Genomic DNA, 8,849 nt, shown 5'->3' with positions numbered 1-8,849 from the left:
TTTATAAATTTCAATAGTATAATAACTTTTAGTCAAAATAAAAATAATAATAAACGAATATGATATATAATTATGAAAATTAGGATATAAAAATATAAATTAGTATAAATAACTAAAGTTACATGAGAAAAAAATAATTCATACCAATTTGTAAATAGTATTAAATATAATTTTTTTTCTTAAAAGTATTTCGGAACAAGTTTGAAAAGTTTATTTAAATTTTTAGAGTATTATTTTTTAAAACTAACACTTAAACTTTTTCTTTTAGAAATTTAATTTAGGATATTTGTTTATTTGAAATCACTTTTCAATAAGTTATTTGATAAAAAAAATAAATAGTATGTTTTCATTATGTTTGGGTGAAGCACCAATTTGTTTTAATCAAGTTGTATTTTCTTACTGTTTTAAAACAGTTAACTAAGTTAACTGAACTACCAACAGGAAAGTTCAGTTTTTTTAAATTGAACTACAAAATAGTATAATTCAGTTTTTAATAAAAGCAGTTCAGTTTTTATAGTATAATATAGTATAGATAATCTATAGTTTAGTACAGTTAGGATAATCATGCCCAGCCCTAGTTATAAACAACCAACCGGATTTTCAGGAGTGGTTATAAACAACCAACCAGATTTTCAGGTAATTTGTTTATATCTGATTCTGTTTATATTCAATTGGGCTTACATGAGCTCAGGATCCACGAGGTAAATTATAAATACAAAGTCAGGGCCGAAAGACAGGTACGTTCCACTTACGCATTATTCACTCTAGGCTACTCTCAAATACTCAATAGTGATATCCATTCACTAAATATTCAACTAAGAGCCGAGGCTCTTCAAATCACACGCCTAATTTGAGCGTCAGAGTATCTTTTGCAGGTACATCCTCCCTCGTCAAGAAGGAGACCGATTGGTTTATGTCAATACCGATCGGCCAATAACAGGAGTTTGGAAGCGAGCGAGCGGTTCAGACACATCAGCAGGTTAGTCTCTCGGTCCCGCAAAATATCAACCGAAACAATATATATATATATATATATATATATATATATATATAATAACTTCATAACAAAATAAATAATAAATTAATTTTACACCACCAATTACAAAATAAAAATTATTAAAATAATAATATATTTTTGTTCTGTCCCGAAAAAAAAAATTAAGGCACTTGGAATTTATAATTCTATAAGGGTGATTGTCCCAATGCTCTCTCCGTAGTTACTTTAATTTTTCTTAACTTTTTGCACAAGAAAGATGATAACACATGCTAGTTTTTTTTTCTAAAGTATTATTACTTTATTGATTTAATGATAACTTATTTCTTGATATTAGAAACTATTGTTTTTCTAAATTTTAAGTTTTTAAATGTAGTTTATGTACATTGGAATTAGTAGTTGGTACACATAACAGCTGATTTAACATATTTCTTCACCTAGACCTATTTTTTTATGTGAAATAACAATTATTAATAATAACCCAGACTAAGACTATATCTATTATATTTTGACAACACTACTGAACATATTATTTTGTTTTACTAAGTAAAAATTTCATAAACAAACAAAACTATATAAAATTCATCACAAAATTAATAAAATGATAATTGTTGACAATGGCTGAAAAATAAAATTATTTATAGTCATATACATAATTATAAATTTAAAACTTTATTTACATCACTAACCAAAACTATATACAATACAACTAACTAATGCTACTAAACATCTAACAGCTCCTCCATCTAACGCATGCTTCAGAGAAGTCTCATAACTCACTCATCGAATGATTGTAACAAAGAAAAAAAATTCAGGAAAGCAACCACAAAAACACAAGCAAGAGGGTAAGAGTAGAAACATTCTAAAACAATTAATACATCAATCATGAAATACAATTTCAATACAGGGAATCATACATACTACACATTTAACTATCAATAAATTTGACTCATTCGGATATAATATGAATGTCGAAATAGGATAGTTTATGCACTTGTAATAGTGATACAGCTGACCCACCCCAAGCTATCATGCAAGGTTAAAGTAAAGTCCCTAGACTGAACATCCTCCTACTCTCCATGACATAACCAATCACCTCTACTTGAGTTGGAGTTATTAAGAGGTCAGAATAAACTCGCAGTATAAAAAGCTTCATATATTCATACAACAATAACATGGGGGCACCATGTAACTAGGGTTGGGCATAATTCAATAAATTGTACTAAAACTACACTTAACCCTACTGTATTATTCTAAAAAAACTAAACTTATTTAACTAAAAACTAATTAAACTATTATATAGTTCAATTAAAAAAAAAACGAACTTTACACCAATTCAGTACAGTTAACTGTGAACCACAAACTTTTTTCCTAATTGAGAATTTCACCCCAAATTGAAAACCCTTGAAACAAGGGTTCGAGAGGATTAAGAGAAATGCAAAGAGAGTTTCATGGTTCCTTCGAGAAAATGCACTAGGAGGCTCGATTGAATGGATCAGAGGCTGCCTACAAAGGATTGAAGCTGCAAAAAGGATTGATTGAGGGGCACGAACAAACTCCTTTTCGAGTGACTTCGCATCAGCTTTAACAAAGGATTTTGTTAAAAATATAACTGTGCAAATGCCACCATGGACAAAACTGAGTGACCTGTGCAGTTTGATGAATACGTGCCAAGGTGAAAAGTGTGGGAAAGCTCAAATGTTAAGTGACCAGGTGCATACCACATCGCTCAGTAACCCAAACCCTAAGGCCTCCAATGCTGGAGCCGCTGCTGCCCCGTCCTGGACGCGTGGCTCTTCGCCACACACGCCCACTTTGCCCTTGAGGGCTCTGGTTCGCCACCAGCGACCTTCAGCAACCTCCCCATGGTGCCCGACGACTCCCAGAAGCGCACCGTCAACATGTGGCCGCATCGCAGTCGCGACACTCGTTCGCCTGGCTCTACACCCAAAGCAAAGAATCGCTTCTCCTTCCTCGCCCACTGCCATCGACGACAACTAGAATCACTTCAACGCATCTTCTCAGCAGATGCCCTCTTTCTAGTATCATCAAGCATTTCCAAACGATGTTTCACCCCTTCCAATTTGCCATTATAATTATAAAAGTCGCCCAAATGACGAGTAACCAGATTTTCCCCAAATTTATATACACATTCGTTGCAGATTTTCAAAATGGCTTAAAAAGTTCATTATTCAATATGAACATCTGAGCTTTCTGACCCTATATTAGAACAAGATGAACAATCTTAGGAAGAAGAGAGAACAAGTTGCATGAACCCTAATCAACCCTTTTATTTTACCAATAACTTAACTTTAATCATTTGACCAAGTCATTACACTTCACATTACCATGTATCCATCAAACTGTGCACATGTCATTTACTTTTCGTCTTGATGACATTTGAATCGTTAAGCCGTGAGCCAAAAAAAAATTTATTAAACATTTTTTAACGAAATATGTGTTCTTACTAAACTTTTTAAAAAAATATAATTACTTTGAAACAAAACACAAAAATAGGGACAAATGTTTAAAGGTATATATTTGTCGCAACCGGAAAATTGCGACGGGACGACGATCCGAAAAAATTTAGAGATTTGGAGTCGCCACCATAGTTTATTCTGGAAAACTACAAAAAAACCATAAAATGATAAGGCATGGTCTGCGAAAATGAGATTCTAAGTTCGGGAGTCGGTTACGTGTAGGGAAGGTATTAGCACCCTACAACGCCTGCCCTAAGGCAGTACCTTTAACTAAATACGCGAATATGATGTGGTTTTCAAAATGTTGACTATCCCCTAAAATAAAATTCTAAAGAAACAAAATATATTTTTTTAGTTTTTTGGGCCCGACAAGGATTGACCTTGCTCCTACGTATTCTCATTCCTATGGATGAATGAATGAGGTGTGCAAACCTCGTGGAGGGTGTCGTAACCCTATGGATGAAGTGAATGAGGTGTCCAAACCTCGTGGAGGGTGTCGTAACCCTATGGATGAATGAATGAGGTGTGCAAACCTCGTGGAGGGTGTCGTAACCCTATGGATGAAGTTGATGAGGTGTAGAAACCTCGTGGAGGGTGTCGTAACCCTATGGATGAATGAATGAGGTGTCCAAACCTCGTGGAGGGTGTCGTAACCCTATGGATGAAGTGAATGATTTGTGTTTGATTGCTGGGCTCGACCATTGCTTTGCAGAGGGCCGAGATACCAATGACAGAAAGCAAAATGTTTGATTGTTTTGAATTTGAAATTTTTGAATTTTGTTGAAATTTTGAGATGTTGAAAAAAATTTGATTTTTTTTTCTTGAGGTCGAAATGTGCGTCAATTTTTTTTTTATGAAATGAAGAGCAAGGTTTTAGGACTTCTGCTCAAGGTTGAAAATATGATTAAACAAGGTGTTGAATCTTTGTACAAGGATTAGGATTTTTGAAACCTTGATATGCAAGAGAAACATGGTTGATGTAAAATTTGAAATTAGAGGAGAAAACTTTGATGCATGTTGAATTTTTATTTTTTTTTTGTCTTTTTGAAGGAAGAAGATTTGGTGAAAACATGTAATTTTGAAATTGGAGGAGAAAACTTTGATGCATTTTGATTTTTTTGTCTTTTTTTTTTAAGGAAGAAGATTTGGTGAAAACATGTAATTTTGAAATTGGAGGAGAAAACTTTGATGCATTTTGATTTTTTTGTCTTTTTTGAAGAAAGAAGATTTGATGAACATTCATGAAAATGTGTACATGATGTTGACTTTTGATCCGTGATGGAAGATTATTAAACTATGACACCTTTTTTTTTCTGAGTCAATTTGTTTTCTTTGAAATCAAGAAATTTATGAAGATTTGGGCCTTCATTTTATTTTTACGATGGATGTTAAATTCTAAAAGTCAAATGTTCAAACTTGTGCATTCAACATTTTCTTTTGAAACATCAGTGTATGCATGCCTGATATCAAGGGTTGGGACAAATGTGTGGAGGATGATTGGAAGGATTTGGAGAGTACCGGGTTGGCTACTGATACAGCTGTCGCGGCCGATCAAATTTTACGTGCAATTAAGAATGCAGTACAGTGCTAGGATGTGACTGTCTCTCAAGGACCAAATATGGTTCAGTTTCTTATCAACCCGTATTGGGGGGTTTGAAATGTTTTGTTTTTATGTGGAAAGATTAAATTAAACTGAAAATTAAACACAACTGAATTGAAAACGGTAAAGTAAATTTTAAAACAGTAAAACAAAATTAACATAGTGAAAATGAAATTAGAAAAATAAAAACGAAAATATAAAAACAGTAAACGCGTAGAAAATGTACCACATCCTTCTAAAGAAATTTAATTTTTAAATTGCAAAAACAAACAAATCCTCTGTGTCACGTGACAAGTTGCTTCCATGGTTTTCATTCAAATAAAAATAAAATAGGAAATTGTTTTCTTTTCTCATCAAAACCGTAGCCTCCCAACATCCAAGTAAATAGAATTTTTGCTATCTACGTGCCCTTGCACTCATGGGAGCCGTGCCACTTCTTCATACTTCCATTCTTCAAATGAAATAAAACAATAAAATATTCAAAGTGGTCTTCAACTTCACGTAACCACTCCACATTCTTGAATTAAAGAATTCACAAATTCTTATCCAAAAGAAGGTGTTCCTTCTATTCCAAACTAATTCCGGAGCACACCAACCAGCACCTACTCCAAGCCTAATCACCTCTTCATTCCCCAACTAATAAAAGAAATGCATTGTTGCTATCCTCCTGCCAACGTCCCATCGCCCTATACTGTCACCTAAACTACTTCTCATTCCATCAAACAATTGTAAAAAAACAAACATTCTCCTTTCTTCCAGTAGCCGTGACCCCACTACCATTATGCTACCTCCCTTCACTGCTTCCAACCGTAACCTCTTCACTTCTTCCTTCAAAAATACAAATTCCCACCTCTGCACCGTGCACACACTTTTCCAATTTAAAGAAAACAATTTAAACTTCTTCCCACATCGTGCTGCACCGTGAGCTTCTAAAAGGAATAGAAAAGAATTACTTCCCTCCTAAAACCGTGACACCTAATCTAGTCTAATCTCCATCTTCAATTTTTTTATTCATCACCACATGAGCTATACTTCTAAACAAACCTTTTTCTCGCAAATGAATGTTCTTTTCAGCAAGCATGCCGTGACCACTCCTCTCACACAATATACTTTATTCAAGCACATCCAAAGACTTGTCCCTTCTTAATACAAATATCATGTCCCAATAATTATTGAACATGGCCGTGTAGTGACACTTGCTTAAGGAATAAAATACGATGCAACACATAAGCTAAACAATCCAATACAATTCATGGTGGAAATATCATACATAAAACACATTAACAGAGGAATAAACTACTTCAATCAATGTTTTCCAACGTGTAGAATAAGATTGGTTCAAGCATTAAGATACAACAACACCTATTGAAGCTAAGCTCCTTTCCTTTCCTTCTGGACACCGTCTGCAATGAAAGCTCAACCAGAAACTCTTCTCAGTGGCAGCCAAACGTCTTCTCCTGCACGTTGCCCTCCAACCAATTCAATTCTGGAACTCCAGCAGCAAAAGCTTCCCAGTAGCTTTCTAAAACGTTCCCCAGAGAGTGTCTGTAACTAAGAGTAGCGTGTATCCGAGTGTGTACCCCCGCAGCCAACTTCCTTCCTTCTTTAAATGCTGAAAACCATCCCTTTCAAGTCTGGAATGCAAAACGTCCAAATGTCAATCCCCTCTTCACACCTTTTCATGTGTTGTCTCCTCTTTTAGCTTGCATCCACTTGGAGCTCCTTGTCCGTGAGTGTCTCTTTTCAGAAAATGTGGCCGGCATTGTGGTTTCTATATTAAAAAGTTTCTGTCCTCATTTGCACTACTTCTTCCAGCTGGGATTTACTTGGGTCAGTGAATTTTTTTTTACCAGGATAAAAGCTTGTGTGTAGTGGGCAAAGCAGATAGATCTCAGTCTTTCATCATGGAGTTACTCCCTTTTGTGCGTAAATTGCTCCCAAGGAATCAACTAAATGCCAACACAAAACCTTGAGTGGAGAATAATACCGAGAGGGGTGGCCCTTTTGATTCCAACATATGTGAGGTTTTTGGTGTGTGTGCCATGCTATTATTTTCCAATCAATTTTGAGATAACCGTGAACACTCCACATGCTACCAATTCCATTCTCCATTTTGCAGTTTCAACCGAGAGCTATTCAAGAGTGTTGAAGTGTTGCTTCCAGCCGTGATGGAGCTTGGGTGTTAATTTGGTTGTGTGAAGGCCGTGAGCTTCCTTGGACGTGGCTGCTGTGTGCTCTCTACTGCCATGCATCTCAAAGAAACTTGTGAGCTCTACTTTTCTTCATGCAGCTTCACGGTTTTACCTTCTTCAGCAAAAGAAAACAAAACTCTCTATGCTAAGTGGTGGCTCCCAATTTAATTCCAACTTTGCTGATTGCTTGCTTCTTCATGGGCCCTAGGCCGTGTGCTTTTAATTGTGTAATGCACTGAGAGTTAAAATCTGCACCTCTTTTCTATTATGTAGGCCGTGACTTATGTGGCATGTGTTGATGTGCTTGACAAAATGATCTTGACAAAATGAATTTTATGGGGCTGTGATCTGTTGTCCCGTGAATGGTCGTGACTTCTCCATTGCCCCCTTGTCTTCCAGTTAAGGCCGTGTAGAATGCTGCTAATGATTGAATGATGCTTTTCCAAACCAAAATTATTTTGCTATGTGCAGCAAAATTGAATTGGCCGTGTACCTAGTGCCCCATTTTACCATTATGTTGACTTGGCAATGGTTGCAACACCGTGTGGAATGTGGCCAGAATAAATAAATGCAGTGCAGCTTCTTTTAAACACAGTGTAGAAGTGTTTTAATAATTAGCTCAGATAATTCAAATTAATTAAAATACGAATTTCCGATCGAATTAAGCATAATTAGCAAATACGGAAAAATATTGGACATTTAAGCATAGTTTCCTGATTAAATTCGGTACAATAAACTAAGTGAAATCAATAAAGTATTGACTCATCAGCTACTTGGGCCTCTTACTCCTTAAAACAGTTACACATGCCAATGTAAGGTAGTAGATACTCAGAAGCTGCTCCAGTTTGGAGCATGGTAAAAAGATAAGTATGGACAAATGTATCTGTGAACTGTGAGGGAATAAGCCATGAATCAGGGAGTGAGAATATCATGTGAGATTTACAAATTGCCCCAATTTTGGGGGTGATGGATTTTTGAAGTTCGGGGCGAACCAAAATCATGCGAGGCCCAACAAGGGATGCCCTAGTCTTTGTATGAGGTTTGAATGCTCAGATGAAAAAAATTTGAGATTTAACCAAGTTGCTCAATACTCTGAATGGGCCGAAGCATATGAAAGTCACGCCTTGGTTTTGGGTATGAGTCAATTAAGCGAGGTTCAAAAAGAAGTTGCCCCCCTCTCTGGGTTTACGAATGATAAGATGGACTCAAAATCATACAAAGCCCCAAAGTGTCTGCCCCTGTTTTGAGGGTGGATCTATAAATTTCAGTGCGGACAAATCTGTAAGGCCCGACAAGGGATGCCCCGGTCTTGGTACAAACTTTGAATATACAGATGAAACAAATGTGAGATTAACAAAGTCGTCCAATATTTTGAATGGGCCAAAACATATGAAATAAAGTTGCCCAAAATTGCCCCCTAGTTTGGGAATCGGGGGAAGAGTTTGAATGGGATTTGAATGTGTTCAGAAATTTGCGATGGGTATGGAAATGATTGGCTTGAAAAGATTGCCCCAAACGGCTTGATTTTCCTTTGTATAATTTTGATCAATAGGGGATTCCCTTTATCCGAGGACATTTATTTT

The 8,849-nt window shown here is 35.9% G+C and overlaps 1 long non-coding RNA gene across 1 annotated transcript; it reads left to right on the top strand.

Moving 5' to 3' along the window:
• The first annotated feature begins 5,643 nt into the window (after nucleotides 1–5,643).
• On the top strand, nucleotides 5,644–7,713 carry LOC128193601 (uncharacterized). The gene is made up of 3 exons (XR_008244951.1): nucleotides 5,644–6,803; nucleotides 6,928–7,093; nucleotides 7,194–7,713. It is a non-coding gene; the product is annotated as an uncharacterized LOC128193601 (long non-coding RNA).
• Nucleotides 7,714–8,849: the final 1,136 nt, after the last annotated feature.

The sequence above is a fragment of the Vigna angularis genome, chromosome 8 (assembly GCF_016808095.1).
Source record: "Vigna angularis cultivar LongXiaoDou No.4 chromosome 8, ASM1680809v1, whole genome shotgun sequence".
Lineage (NCBI taxonomy): Eukaryota > Viridiplantae > Streptophyta > Magnoliopsida > Fabales > Fabaceae > Vigna > Vigna angularis.
The sequence above is the reverse complement of the archived record's forward strand: the minus strand, read 5'-3'. Positions and strand labels throughout refer to the sequence as shown.